Here is a 16,609-nt window from a genome sequence, read left to right as displayed (position 1 = left end):
CCAAAAGGTCTCCAGTGAACTCTCTGAGCTAGGGAAATAAGTTTGCTTCAGTTCTTCCCCTAAAATCTCCCTCACTTGTTTACTGAGGCCTAAAATTATATCAGGCCCCTTTTCAAAACTTGAAATGAGGTTTAAATTGTGACTATATCTGAGAAGGTGGACGGTCTGACTTCAATTTTCAAAAAAATACATGGGCAGTTATAATCTTTTTTTCTTTTCTTTTTCTTTCTTTTTTTTGAGACAGAGTCTGGCCCTATCGACCAGGCTGGTGCCATCTCACTGCAACCTCTGCCTCCCAGTTCAAGCAGTTCTCCTCCCAAGTAGCTGGGATTACAGGCATGTGCCACCATGCCTGACTAATTTTTGTATTTTTAGTAGAGACGGGGTTTCACCACATTGGCCAGGCTGGTCTCGAACTCCTGACCTCAAGTGATCTGGCCCTGTCAGCCTCCCAGGCTGCTGGGATTACATGTTTGAACCACTGTGCCCAGCCTAGAATTTTCTTGACAAGCAATTTCTATGAGACAGGGAAAACACAAAGTCCCTGGGCAGGGTTGGCAGATTTAGCAAATAAAAATACAGAATACCCAGTTAATTTGAATTTTAGATAGGCAAGACATTATATTTTAGTGTAACTATGTCCCAAATATGATATGAGACATATTTATACTAAAAACTTATTTGCTATTTATCAGAGCTTCATGTTTAATTGGACATCCTGCATTTTATCTGTTCACTTTATCTCTGGTTGATTAGAGAAGGTGAAGGTATTTCTTGAAGAAGAGAAAAGAAGCCCAGAGTTGGGGATCTATAAGATGTATTGCACCTGTGATCAACTTATTTAATCTCTCTGTTCCTGAGTTTTTCCAGGTGCAAATAGGGGTACAAATAGTACTTACTTTATAGAGAAGTTATGAGGATTGTTAGTTAATATACATAAAGTACTTGGAAAAATGCCTGACTATGTAACAATGTTGTCCATGTTAGCTATTATTATTATTATTATTATTATTAGGACTGTAAGTATTATTCCGAGAAAACAGGATGCATCTTGGTCTTGTCTTTTCTCTTTTGGACTATTGAAATTAACTTTACTTTTATGACTTGGAAGGGTAGCAAATAAGGAATCCCCTCCCCCAACTTTTCCAAGGGAGATAAGAATGTGGCTGTCATTTGGTACTGCTATTGGGTAACAGACAACCTCCAAACCAAGGCACCCATTTTGCTTTGAAAAAGATTAATTGCCAAGAAGAACCATCTGCATTTCAGAGTAGCTCCATGTTTGAATTTTGCCAGTTGCCAACCTAACGGTACTTGCATTAATCCTGTCAGATATCTAAGATGAGTTACAGTCACTACAGAGAAAGAGTCTACAAGACAATTTGTCCACGCTGATTCTGCAGTGAAGAATGATTAGAGTTCTGGGTAGAGCAATTTTCCTGTGGATAATCTGAATTTATATCTATAGCTGAATGTAACAAAGAGTTTCTTCAGTATAGGGTTTTAAAAATCCTTTTCACAGAGATGTCTGAAGTATTCTATGCTTCTTTTCAAAAATCTTTAATAACTTTTTCTTACTTACAGAAGAAGAGAATTGTATGAGATCAGTCAGCATCTGAAGGGGAAACAAGGGCAAGATTAACCCAGAAGGAATCTAAGAAGGAAGACAGGAGAAGGACAGAGCTTTATCTTGAAACCAATGGAGAAGAGCATTTCAAAATAGAATGGTTGGTAATCAGTGCCAAATTCTTAGAGTTAGGAACCTGTTGGGAGGGAGTCTAAGAGTGAATAGAAGACTTTTGATCTAGATGATTGCATAAATTGTTACTTTGACACACTTTTATCTGCTCCTAACACATAGTAATGACAGCTAAAATATAAGAGAAGACAATTCAAAAGATACATTTAACCTAAAATATACAGTCACTGAAATCAAGAAACAAAAACAAAAGCAAAAATCCTCAATAGGTATAATGAATTATAGTTTGAACACAGTTAAAAAGAGCATTAGAACTTTGGAAGATAATATAGAATAATTAACCCAGAAAACAGAACAAAAACATAAAGAGATTCAAAAATATGAAAAAGGAATTAAAAGACACAGCAAGTAGATTTATAATTTTCCATATTTTTAAGAGGAGTTCCAAAGAAAGAGACTAAATAAAATGCTAGATATTTAAGAGGTATTTGACATTTTTCCTGAATTAAAGAAAGACATGAATTCTTACAGCAAATGTGCACTTATGAACTCAAAATTACAAGTAGGACTAGTAAAGATAAATTCACATTATTGTGGGTTGAATCATGTTCTGCAAAAGACATGTTGGGGTCTTAACTCCTGGTACCTGTGAATCTATTTTTTCACATGGGATCTTTGAAGATGTAATCAAATCATACTGGATTAGGATAAGCCCTAATTCTGTGAGTGGAAGAAGAGGAATATTTGGATACAGAAATACAAAGGAAACACAGGGAAGAAGTCCATATTAAATCAGAGGCAGAGGTTAAAGTGATGCAGCTGCAAGTCAGCAAACACCAAAAATTGCCCACAACCATGAGAAGCTAGGAAGGAGGCAAGGGAGGATTCTTCTCGACAGCCTTCAGAAAGAGCATAGCCCCCTGCTAACAATTTATGCGATAAAACCCTTTGAGAACAGTTTGACAGTTTCTTAAAAGACTAAATGTATACTTATCATACAACTCAGCCATTTTACTCCTAAGTATTTACCCAAGGGATATGAAAACATGTCCACACAAAGACTTGTGCATGAATGTTCATAGCAGCTGTTTGTGTAATATCCAACGCCCCCCAAATGCAAATAGCCATCAACTGGTAAAAATACAGTAATTATGATGTATCCGTACAATGAAATCCTCAGCAATGAAAAGGGGCAAACTGTTGATAAACACAATTGTAAGGATCCATCTCAAAATTGTTATGCTGAGTGTCAGAAGCTAGATATAATAAAGAATACAAACCAAAGGATTCCATTTATTATATATAACATTTTAAGAAATACAAACTAATATATAGTGACAGATAAGTGGTTGTGTGAGGATAGGGGTGGAGGGAAGTATGCATTATGACAGGGCACCAGGAAATTTTGGGAGCGGTAGCTATGTTCATTATTTTGATTATTTTGATGTTTCAAAGGTGTATACCTATGTCAAAATTCATCAAATCGAACCCTTTCAACATGTGCAGTTTCTTGTATGTCAATTACACTTCAATAAAAAAGCAAAAAAAAAAGTCTACTCATTAAAAGATATACAAGAAATGAATCAATAAAACCATAGGCTGATGGAAAATATCTGCGATACCTGTATCTGACAAAATACTTAGATCTGAACTATATAAACCACTCAAAAATAAAATGATTAATGACACAAAAACAAATGAGTTATGAAAGGCCAGTAAGTTCATGTAAGGCTGCCCAAATTATTAGACATTAGGGAAATATAATAAAAATCACAAGAAAATATCACTTTATACTAAGTAAGTTAGCTAAAATTAAAAAGATATACAATAATAAACATAAGCAAGGATGTGGAGCAACTGTGACTCTCATACATTGCTGCTGAGAAAGTAAAATTAGATAGGTAATTTAAAAAACTGTTTTGCAGTTTCCTCTGAACTTTATTATAAAGTTAAGCATATACCTACCCCATGACTTATAGATATTTCCACAAGAGAAATGAACACATATGTCCATGAAAAGACTTTTATTAGAATGTTAATTGTGGCTCTATTTATAATAACCCAAACTTGAAACAACTTAAATGTCCCTCAACAGGTAGAATAGATAAACAGATTGTGGCATATTTAAGCATTAAAATAATACGCAGCAGTAAAAGGGGGGAGCTACATGGAGCAACATGAATATACTTCTAAGTCATTATTTTGAGTAAAAGAAACAAACTGCAAACGACTCTATTATTACATTTAAGACAGAAATAAAACAGTGGCTGCCTATGGGATGTTGGCAGTGCTGGTGTGGGGGTAGGATTTATCAAAGGGGCAGGAAGAAACCTCCTGGGGGATAGAAATGTCCTATATCTTGCTCTTAAAATCTGTGTATTTTATTGTAGGTAAGTTATATCTCACTGAAAAATGAATATTAAAAAAGCAAGGACCAAAGAGCTAATGCAAATATGATGAAATGTTGGTAGTTGGTGAATCTGGGGAATGGGCTGATGGGGGGTTATCAAACCATTCTCTCTATTTTTGTATATGCTGGAAAACATTTATAACAAAATTGAAAGCATAGTAAAAAGATCTTACTTATAATACTAAATAAACCTGCAAAATGCCAACAAATATTACTGATACACAAGACTTCTATGAGTTTATAGACTTGTGAACTAAACCATAAATATTATTGTGGATGTCAACATTTGAAGAAGTGGAGAGATATGTTATGGGGGAAAGACTCAATATTTTAAAGATGTCATTATTTTGTGAGAATAATCTTGACATTATATGGAATTTTAGTAAAAATTGCAACAGAAATCTTTACAGCAGTGAATGAGCTTAAACCTAAAATTCAATGGAAGAGAAAAAGTTTGTGCAAAGCCTTAATGACTCTGAACAGGGAGAACAAGTAGGAACCTTGATATTTACCCTTACAATGTTAAGCTCTAATAATTGAGATCTATATTGTTCTAGAATCACTTATTGAATAATTAATTTTTTTCTCCTACTGATTTCTAATGCCCTCTCCCCCTCTGCTAAATATCAAGTTTCTGTACATCAAGGTCTGTATCTGCATTCTCTATTCTGTTCTATTGGTCTATTCGTATATTCCCAGATTAATAGCTAGCACTGTTTTTCCAACATCTCATGAGCATTATTTTTATTTGACTCAAGATGTTTTTTAATTTCCCTTATGACCTCTTCTTTGACCCACTGGTTTTTTAAGATGGTGTTTTTTAATTTCCACATATTTATGTATTTCCAACTTGCCTTCTGCTATTGATTTCTAGTTTATTTTTTATCATGTTTAGAAAAAGATACTTCATATGATATTAGTCTTTTAAAATCTGTTGAGATTTGTTTTATGGCTGTACATTTTTTTAAGGAAGGATAGCTTAATTGGTTTTAGGTCCTGCATATGAAAATTCCAATCATAGTTGGGTGTGAATTCATGGACACAGTCATTGTTGTTATATTTCTAAATGGGGAATCTGGGAAGTATTACATAATCATGAATTACAATCACAAATCCCAAATTAAGTCATCTATTTTACAGTCTCAATGAAAATCACATATGGAACCTACAATCATAGCCTCATAAAGTTATGTGCTGGTCAAATCAGTCTTAGTGGTCACTTAATGTGTCCTCTTCTGTTGTAGATGAAGAAAGGGGTTCTGCCTGTTCCAAAGGAGTGACTCCCAAAGGAGCAGGAACTGACCATAGGTTATGGCTTGTGTTACGACACACTGATGATGTCTTTGAGGCCATCCACTGACGTCCTCAACCATGGCATAAGCAAGTTTTTCTGAAGGTATTATTGGATGTTTACAATGTTTGCATAGTCTAAAATTTAGAACTATTTTTAACTAGATTTATTCCTTAGAAAAGTTTTAGATTCACAGCAAAATTGATCGGAAAGTGTAGAGAGTTCCCACATCTTCTGCCCCTACACAAGCACAGACTCCCTAACTAGCAACATCCTGTACCAGAGTGGTACATTTGTTACAATCAATTAACCTAAACTGAGAAATCATTATCATCCAAAGACCATAGTTTAAACTAGGGTTCACTCTTGGTGTTGGTATATTCTGTTTTTAAATATAGTAATAATACTTATATAAAATTTTCCACTTAGGCATTTATACTATACAGTTCAGTAGTGTTAAGTATATTCATATTGTGGTGAAACAGATCTCCAGGGTTTTTTCATCGTGCAGAACTGAAACTCTATACCCTTTAAATCACAACTCCATTTTTCCTCTTCTCCCCAGGCCCTTGATAACCACCATTCTACTTGCTTTTTCTATGAATTTGACAACTCTAGGTACCTGATATGAGTGGAATCACACAGTATTTGTCTTTTCGTGACGGGATGATTTCATTTAGCATGTCTTCAAGGTTCATCCATGTTGTAGCATGTGACCAGACTTCCTTCCTTTTTAAGGCTGAATTATATTCCATTGCATGTATGTATAACATTGTGTTTATCCAGTCATCTCTTGATGAACACTTGAGTTGCTTCTACCTTTTGGCTAGTGTGGGGATAATGCTGCTATGAACATGTTGAGACCCTACTTTCAATTCTTTTGGATATATACCCAGAATGGGATTGCTGGATCATATAGTAGTTCTATTTTTAATTTTTGAGGAATTACCATACATTTTCCGTGGCAATTGTACCATTATACAGTCCTACCAACACTGATTCCAGTTTCTTCACATCCTCACCAAGACTTGTTATTCTTTTTTCTTTCTTTTTAAATAACAGATATTCTAACAGGTGTGAAGTATAGCATTTAGAACCTGTGAATCTCTCTCTCACAGATTTCTTTCTCATGACTGAACTTCCACAGATTTTTGTTTGTTCATTGTGTTAGGGTTAACTGCCAACTTCCTATTTAGGATTGGAACAAAAATTCTACAGACAAAACATGGAGGGAAATGACATGTTTCCTAAGGAAGAGAAAGAGTCTTGTGAGATATTATATATCAATGAATTATTCCTGAAAAGCGTTAAAGTAGGGAAATTATCCTGATTATCCAGGTGGGCAGATATAATCATATGAGCCCTTGAAATCATAAAAGGAAGGTACAGGGGAAGTCAGAGGGCTTTGAAGTATGAGAAGTGCTAAATCCACCATTGCTGACTTCAAGACAGAATGGGAACATGGGAACCATGAGGAGGAAATGAATTCTGTTGTCAACATGCATGAGCCAGAAAGTAGATTCTCCCTTAGAACCTCCCATGAAAAGCCCTGACACCCTGAGTTTGGCCTTGTGAGATCATAAGCAGAATCCCAGCCAAGTTTGTTGGACATCTGACTTATAAAACTGTGAAATAATAAACGAGGGTTGTCTTAAGCTGCCAGGTTTGTGGTAACTTACTGAGGCAGCAATAGAAAACTAAAGCACTAGATATTCATATGTGTTAAAAATCATTAGAACGTTTTCTCCAAATGAAACATTTGGATGACTGCAGAGCTTCTTTGGTCACATCTAGGGAGTGTGCGTGAGAGTCTACTGAACATCGCTTCCAGGCATCTCCTGAAAGCATTTGAATAGATTCAGGTGTAGACATCCTATGAGTGAGCCTGATCTCAATACTTAACTACAATGCACTATGCCCTCTGTTACTTCTCCATTGTTCCCACTGGACTGTATAGTCAATGGGAGCAGGAACCATTTCTTCTTAATTTTCATTTCCCCAGAGCAAAACACAGTGCTGGCACAAGGTAGGCACTCAATAAGTATTTTTATGAATGAATGTTAAGTGAGTTTGACAGCTTATGTCTCCAGAAGACAATATTGGTGGATAGAGGCAGAGAAAGGAACTAGAAGCACAGTGGTGAACAAGATAGAGGAAGAAAGAATTTCATGGACAAAGGAATGTAGAGTTTAATACTTGCGTAATTGTTGTTGATTTAAAAAATTTTCTTGATATATTTTTCCTACTGGCACCACCAGCGGAATCAATTTCAGGAAGTAGACTGACCATTGCATAAGTGGCTTGTGAAACATCACGGCGTAACTTACATTCCCAACAACTTGAATAAATGTGTGTGTGTGTGTGTGTGTGTGTGTGTGTGTGTGTGGTTTACCCCCCAGCTACAGTTATCTTGGCTTCCCTGCAGCTGAAGTCAGATTTGTGTTTAGTAATCTTGTGATGACTAGAATACCCCAGGGTTGATGCCCCCATATGTGAGGAGCTGAGACTCCATGCAGCTTGGTCCGGTATGGGTACCCAAACAGTCCAGGGAACTTGATTGAAGCTCCAAGAACCTGGAGATGGCCTGGGGGGCTGCAGCAGGAGAACACATACGACTGGTTACACCCTAAAGGCAAGCCAGAGGCAGCGACTGTGCAGATGGCAAGCCACAGGTGGCTGTGAGGAAGGCAAGCCACAGGAGCATGCAGCAACTGGGAGGAACCCTAAACACACACACCCCCAACTCATTTTTATGAAGACTGACTCTGTCTTGAAAACTAATTTAATAAATGCCAGCCCAGTCTTTCCTCCCAGTGCACTTCTTACTATTTTGGTCACTGTAATTGAGAGTAAAAATAATCTCTGCTGTGCCTGAAAAACAGCTACTGGCTACTCTATTTTCTATGATGTAGAAAAACATGAGATGAATGTGACAACTGGCCTTCAAGGAATGGCAAATGGCTGTATATCCAGTTTCACTGGTTGTGCTCTACGGTTTGTGATTTTTTGTTAGTGAAGTAGATCACCACATGCTTTCAGGGTTTTGTTTTTTTATTTTTGTTTTTGTTTTTGTTTTTTTTCCCTGGTACTAGAGCAGAGAACTATTATCAGAAGTGCATTTTATGACTTCAATCTAGGTTATGAATTTGGGTCAGCCATTTTGCCATTTAAATTCCCCACTTCTTGTTCTTAAAAAAACAAAACAGGGCAGACACAGTGGTTCACGCTTGTAATCCTAGCACTTTGGGAAGCCAAGGCGGGTGGATCATCTGAGGTCAGGAGTTCAAGACCAGCCTGGCCAACATGGTGAAACCCTATCTCTGCTAAAAATACAAAAATAAATTAGTCAGGCGTGGTGGCACTTGCCTGTAATCCCAGCTTCTTGGGAGGTTGAGGCAGGAGAATTGCTTGAACCTGGGAAGGAAGATTGCAGTAAGCCAAGATTGCACCACTGTACTCCAGCCTGGGTGACAGAGCAAGACTCTGTCTCAAAACAAAACAAAACAAAACAAAACAAAAGAACAGAATACGCCAAAGAGGAGATGAGAGGTAGAGGAACTTGAAAGTGTTTGCTTTTAAAGCTAGCTTCTGGACTTTTCTTATTTGATCACTTGATGATTTTGTCTACTTTCCATGAACTCTAAATTTTACGCTGGATTTAGAAGAAATATGTCTTCTATATATGGGCAGATCTGGTTTTGTGGAGCTTGAGCCTTAAGCAGTGCCAGAAACCCTTTTTAAGAAAAAGAATACAGGCAAGGCATGGTGGGTCATGCCTATAATCCCAGAATTTTAGGAAGCCGAGGAGGGAGGATCCCTTGAGGCCAAAAGTTTGAGACCAGCTTGGGCAATATAGAAAGACCTTACTTTACAAAGATAAATAAATAAATAAATAACCAGGTATGGTAGAGCACACCTGTAGTCCCAACTACTTGACAGACTGAGGCAGAAGGATGGCTTGAGCCCAAAATTTAAAGGCTGCAGTGAGCTATGAGCAGGTCACTGCACTTCAACCTGGGTGAGAGAGTGCGAGATCCTGCCTCAAAATAATAAGAATAATAATAAAAGAGAGAAAGAAGGAGAGAATTTTAAAAACACACAGAAGTATCTACTTTGGCAAATTTTACAAAAATTTATGACTCCATGAACACATCATCTCCTCCAGAACCCGGGAATAGTTTGTGCAGATGAGCGGCCCTGATCTTACACTTTATGACTCCCTGGTAAATCCACCTCTGAATCTATAGATGAGAATCATGTTGCTTTCCCGAGAAGAATGGAATGTGGCAAGAACAAAATACTGTATTAATCCAATCAGACCTAAAAGGAATCCTGCCATTTTACAGATGAACAGAGGATGAAACTGAGGCTCAGAGAGGACATGTAACATCCCAGGTCACATATACAATCAGTATTAGATTCTGCTTCTTTTAATTTCAATTTTTAGACTGGTATTTCTATTCTATTTTACATAGGAAAGCTTGTAAAACCAGAGAAAACAATCAGGAGTAAATATGTTACCGTCTATTCTTCCTTGTAGAGGTACTGTATACACACAGTCAGCAAGGAGGATATAGCCAAGCCCCTAGAGTCTGAGAAAGGATGAATGAGAGATTTTGCATCATCTGATCTCCTCCCTCTGTCCTGTTTTCAGAGGCTTACAAGGTGTGATTGTATGCCATTTTATTTTTGTCAGGTTCAAAAAGACATTCATATCCAAATGAATGTTACCCTCTTGTTCACTTTAAAGTGGATTCTTATTCCAAATTGCTGCCGTTCATAGAAACTTCTTTTTGGACTAACATTTTATCAGTTTAAGTCACCGAAGAAAATCAGTACTTAGGGAATTTTTCTGTCTTCCTCCTTTCTTCTCTCCCTTCTTTCCTTGTTAATGAAAAAAAATTATCTAGTTTATTTACCAGGTTTGGGGCTAAATGATTTTTAGATGTTTCCAAAAAAATCACACCTATGACTAAAGGTTTAAAATTTGGTATCATAAAAATACTAAAAACAGTTTGATATGGATTCTAAAGAGGACTATACTCTTCACCTAAAACTTATGGGAGGAAGGAAAAAACTTTAGTTCAAGGTAGGAAGGATTTATATCTTCTTATATTAAAAAGACCTATGCAAGGTGAAAGGATATCTGCCAGGTGCCAGGCATTGTCCTATATGGTTTCATGTGTATTATTGCACTTATTCCTCCAACGTTAGGGAAACTGAGGCACTGAGCAGTTAGAATACTCTTAAGGTATTGCTTATGTGAGAGATAAGATTAAAATCTAGTCTGCTAGTTCCCAAATCAATGCTCTTTCCCCCGGTCAACATACTTTATGAAGTTATCTACTTAAATGTCTGCACTGAATTCATAGTGGGTCTGCCAAATCCTCTGTGCTCTCAGCATAGGTTATAACCAGGAAGTGAAGTCATAAAATCAACCTCAAAGAAGTTCAGGCTAAGGCCAGCTGGCAGTTCTCAGGGAGAGTCCATGAGCCAGAAATCACCCAAGGATAGCTCTGGGGAAAGATGTAAAGATGTAAAGCCCTTGTTGTTGTTTTTTTTCCCTGACACAGAATGGCTTGAAACCTATTTATTTCTCTGATCTCTTTCTGTCTGTCTTTGCCCACTCCCTCTGAGGCATAGTTCTTTTTATAACTGTCCACATCCCTTCCACCCCAACCAATCTCTTCTTCCAGAATAACTTCATTTTAACACCTTTAGACATTGCTTAGCACCTCATTTCAACATTGTCTATACCCTATTTTCCACCCTCTGCACTCCTAACGTTCTTTCTTTCATGGGAATAAGCAATATATGTACATATATATATATATATATACACACACACACATATATATATATATATGTGTATATATATATATATATATATATATATATATATAAAATACAACTGGAGCCTTCTCTTAATAACCAAGCCCTTCCTCATCATACACTGAAGCGTTGTGATGATGAAATTTAAAGAAAGAAGTTTGAAGGCCAGCATAGTATTAATGACAGAGATTAAACCCTAGACATTTAGGACAATTTTTATCTTGAGGCATGGTCCTTGTGCTTTTTTTACATATTTTCTGATATTCACCCACATTATTTATCCTGGAATGACCCTTAAATAAAGGTCTTTGAGATGAGGGCATCTCTTCAATTCCTGCCAAGGGTCAGCAAGTATGAACATGAGGGCTTTATACTAAGGTAGACCTGAATTTCGCAGTTCATCACCAATTGCTCTGTGACAAAGAGCAAATTACTTAACTTTTTTGAGTCTCAGTTTCCTCAGTTGGAGAATGGGATTATTATAGCTGTCTTAGTGGATTGTGTTAAGGACACAGATTTTGGAATGAGATGAAAGTTTTGACTCCTACTCTGCCACTCATTTGTTGTATGGTACTGGGTAAGTTGACTTCTCTAGCCTTGTTTCTGCCTGGTAAAATGAAAGATAATAATAATCCTGTTAGTAGGATTCAAATAAGTAATATATTTAAAGCTCTCAGTCTGGAATATGGCACAAAGAAAACACTTAAGAATGACAGATATTCTTAGTACTAATGAGATGGGGAATATCAAGTTTCCAGCATAATAACTAGCCCACAGTTAAGTTTCAATAAATGCTAATTCCTTTTCTTGCCTCCCAGAAAAAAGCAGCAAAATAAATTGGATACTTAATGATTGTCTTCCCCTTCAAGCTAATGTGCATAAGATTAACACTTCTCCATTTCCCACCACTTTGCATCTGGTGAATACTTCTTACAAGGATGTATATTCCATGAGGAGTGGTGCTAGGTCCAGGCAGAATAAAGATCTGGTTACGTACTATAATTTCAGAAGTACTTTAAGCTTTATTTGCCACAAATGCCTATCCTTTAGCAGACTTCTTAGAGTTGGAATAGTGCTTTTTTAGAGACTTCCCTTTGGGTTACAACATTATCTCCAGAAAGCTTTTGTTGGAGTGCAGTTGTCTTCCCTGAGTAGGATAACATATCCCCTGTCATTCACATATCAGCATGAATTAGTTTAGTAAAGACCATGCAGGACTAGAATATGGGCATGGTGAATTTTAAGAAAGAGGAACTGTAAAATCTGGAGCTATCTAGAGAAGCAGTAAAAGACTTAAGCAGCCAGGAGTTTCCTAAATGGGCCCAGGGTGGACTTAGTCTATTTTCACAATTTGCCCTGGGAGCACCCCTGTAGGAAAGAGCAGAGATTGAGCAGACCCAGAGAACCTCCCTCTGGAGACTTCTAAGTACTCTAGACGGTGGAGTTCGGTAACATGGGCACTGCTCATTAAGCCTAAGGCAGGAGTAGATTATGATGACAGGTTCTGATGTGGCTCTGTTGTGTCTAATCAAATGCAAATTGGAAAGTGCTTAGCTTTGGTGGATGTTTGTGTGAAATGGGTCACAGAAAGAATAAATAGCATGACAGAAATGCCAAATGTAGTTAGATCAGGTCAAGTACTCAAAGAACTAATAACTGAGAGATTGGAGTTCATATGTGGGGATTCAGAAAACAAAGATAATGATGTAACTCCAATGTCACACTTAGAAGTGGGTGGAAAGTCAGAATGTCTGAGGATAGGTTGATAGCAAATAACTAAATGGAAATACAAACTTTTTTTAAGCATTAAGGGTTTGAGGAACAGCAAGCTATGCAGACAGAGCTATTTTTATATTTAAACTCTGATGTTGAGCTTAAAGACTGGTCTTTTGAATTAATCCAGTTGGACAAAAATAAAGAAAAGAATTTAAGGAAATGGACAAAGTCTTCAAGAAATATGGGATTATGTAAAGCAACTAAATCTATGAATTATTGGTATTCCTGAGAGACAAGGAGAAAAAGTAAACAACCTGGAAAACATATTTGAGGGAATTATTTGATAAAATTTTCTTAATCTCACTAGAAAGGTAGACATACAAATATGAAAAATTCAGAGAACACCTGTGAGATATACAAAATGAATATCACCAAGGCATATAGTCACCAGACTGTCCAATAAAGAAAAAATTATAAAGATGGCTAGAGAAAAAGGTCAGATTTCATACAAAGGGAATCCCATCAGTCTAACAGCAGCCTTTTCTGCAGAAACCTTACAAGCCAGGAGAGATTAAAAACCTATTTTGAACATTTTTAAAGGAAAGAAAATCCATCCAGGATTTTCATACCCTGCCAAACTAAGCTTCATAAGCAAAGGGGAAATAAAATCTTCTGCAGACAAGCAAGCACTAAGGGCATTTGTTACCACTAGACCAGTCTTAGTCTTAGATCTCAGTCTTACAAGAGATCCTTATTGGCTGGTCCAAGTACAGTGGTGTTTACAACTAATTGATCGCAAGACACCCTAAGAGAGTTCTAAACATAGAAATGAAAGAATGGTACATGCTGATATGGTTTGGCTTTCTGTCTCCACCCAAATCTCATCTCGAATTGTAATCCCTACATGTCAAGGGAGAGACCTGGTGAGAGGTGATTGGATCATGGGAGTGGTTTCCCCCATGCTGTTTCTGTGATAGTGAGTGAGTTCTCAGAAGATCTGATGGTTTTATAAGGTACTCTTCCCTGTTCACTCACCCCTCTCTCTTGTCTGCTCCCATGTAAGATGTGCCTCTTTCTTTTCTGCCATTGTTGTAAGTTTTCTGAGGCCTCCCCAGCCATCTGGAACTGTGAGTCAATTAAACCTCTTTTCTTTATAAATTACCAAGTCTTGGGTAATATCTTTATAGCAATTTGAGAATGGATGAATACAGTTAGTTGTTACTGGTAGAGTAGGTTACTGCTATAAAGATACCTAAAAATGTGGAAGTGACTTTGAAACTGAGAAATGGAATACCGAGAAATCCAAATAGTTTGGAGAGCTCAGAAGAAGACAAGAAGATGTGGGAAAGTTTGGAACTTCCCAGAGACTTGTTGAATTGACTAAAATGCTGATAATGATACGGACAATGAAGTTCAGGATGAAGTGGTCTCAGATAGAGATCAGAAACTTCTTGGGAACTGAAGCAAAGCTCACTCTTGCTATACTTTAGTAAAGAGACTGGTGGCATTTTGGCCTTGCCCTAGAGATCTGTGGAACTTTGAACTTGAGAGAGATGATTTAAGGTATCTGGTGGAAGAAATTTCTAAGCAGCAAGGCATTCAAGATGTGGCCTGGATTCTTCTGGAATCATTCAGTTTTATGCATTCACAAAGAGATGGTTTGAAATTAGAACTTATGTTTAAAAGAGAAGCAGAGCATAAAAGTTTGAAAAATTTGCAGCCTGATAATGTGATAGAAAATGAAAATCCATTTTCTGGGGAAAATTCAAGCCAGCTGCATAAATTTACATGAATAATGAGGAGCCAAATGTTAATCACAAAGACAATGGGGAAATGTCTCCAGGACATGTCAGAGATCTTCATGGCAGCCTCTCCCATCACAGGGCCAGAGGCCTAGGAGGAAAAAATGGTTTCATGAGCTGGGTCCAGGGCCGTTCTGCTGTGTGCATCCTTGGGACTTGGTGCCCTGTGTCCCAGCCAGTCCAAGCATGGCAAAAAGGGACCAAGGTACAGCTCAGGCCATTGCTTTCAGAAGGTGCAAGTCCCAATCCTTGGCAGCTTCCAAATGGTGTTGGTCCTGTAGGTGAACAAAAGACAAGAATTAAGGCTGGGATGGAAGGATGAATCCAGCAAAGCTACAAAGGCAGAGCTGCCCAAGATCAGGGGAGCCCACCTGTTACATCAGCATGATCTGGATGTAAGATATGGAGTTGAAGGAGATCATTTTGGAGCTTTAAGATTTAATGACTTCCCTGTTTGATTTCAGACTTGCAAGGGGCCTGGAGCCCCTTTGTTTTGGTCAATTTCTCCCATTTGGAATGGGAGCATTTATCCAATGCCTGTACCCCCATTGTATATTACAAGGAACTAACTTCCTTATGATTTTACAGGCTTCCTTTATCCATACTTTGGAACAAATTTATTCACAGTCAAATTCCACAAGATGTATGTAGAAGAGCTAGTACCAATTGTACTGAAACTTTCCAAAAAAATGAGAAAGAAAGACTTCTCCTTAACTCATTCAATAAAGCCAGCATCACCCTGACACCAAAATCTGGCAAAGACACAATAAAAATAGGAAACTACAGGCCAACACTCCTGATGAACATAGACACAGAAACTCTCAACAAAAGATTAGCAAACTGAATCCAGCAGCACATCAAGAAGGAATTCATCATGATCAAGTAGGCTTCATTTCTGGGATGCAAGGTTGGTTAAACATAAGCAGCAGGGACTTCCCTTGTTTCAGATGAGACTTTGGACTTGGACTTTTGAATTAATGTTGAAATGTGTTAAGACTTTGGGGGACTGCTGGGAAGGCACAATTGGTTTTGAAATGTCAGGACATAATATTTGAGAGGGGCCAGGGATGAAATGATATGGTTAGCTTTATGTCCCCACCCAAATCTCATCATGAATTGTAATCCCCACATTTCAACGGAGAGACTTTATGGGAGGTGACTGAATGTTGGGGATGGTTTCCTTCATGCTGTTCTCATTATAGTGAGTGAGTTCTCATAAGGTCTGATGGTTTTATAGGGGGCTCTTCTCCCTTCACTTACTCCTCTCTCTCTCCTGCTGCCATGTAAGACATGCCTCTTCTGTCATGATTGTAAGTTTCCTGAGTCTCCCCAGCTGTACAGAACTGTGAGTCAATTAAACCTCTTTTCTATATAAATTACCCAGTCTTGAGTAATATCTTTATAGCAGTGTGAGAATGGACTAATACACTTGCTTCCACAAAACACACTTGAGTACATAGTCCACAGAGCATGTAAAACAACCACACAGTAGAAACTACAAAAGCAACCAGCTAACAACTTCATAATAGGTTCATAATCTCACATATCAGTATGAACCTTGAATGTAAATGGTAAATGGTCTAAACACCCCACTTAAAAGTAACAGAGTAGGCCGGGCGCGGTGGCTCACGCCTGTAATCCCAGCACTTTGGGAGGCGGAGGCGGGTGGATCACGAGGTCAAGAGATTGAGACCATCCTGGTCAACACGGTGAAACCCCATCTCTACTAAAATTACAAAAAATTAGCTGGGCATGGTGGCGCGTGCTTGTAGTCCCGGCTACTCGGGAGGCTGAGGCAGGAGAATTGCCTGAACCCAGGAGGCGGAGGTTGCGGTGAGCCGAGATCGCGCCATTGCACT

General features: G+C 37.8%; 1 long non-coding RNA gene across 1 annotated transcript in view; it reads left to right on the top strand.

Annotated features, from left to right (window-relative positions):
• Window positions 1-422: 422 nt before the first annotated feature.
• Window positions 423-16,609, top strand: part of LOC116562487 — a 44,355-nt gene continuing 28,168 nt past the window's right edge. Inside the window, exons 1-2 of the long non-coding RNA XR_004273970.1 lie at window positions 423-1,727; window positions 5,354-5,505. This is a non-coding gene — a long non-coding RNA (uncharacterized LOC116562487). The remainder of the gene's footprint in view (window positions 1,728-5,353; window positions 5,506-16,609) is intronic.

This window comes from Sapajus apella, unplaced genomic scaffold (assembly GCF_009761245.1).
Source record: "Sapajus apella isolate SASKATOON/1434 unplaced genomic scaffold, GSC_monkey_1.0 scaffold32, whole genome shotgun sequence".
In the NCBI taxonomy this organism is placed as follows: Eukaryota; Metazoa; Chordata; class Mammalia; order Primates; family Cebidae; genus Sapajus; species Sapajus apella.
Note: the sequence above shows the minus strand (reverse complement) of the source record. Positions and strands in the feature narration are given on the sequence as shown.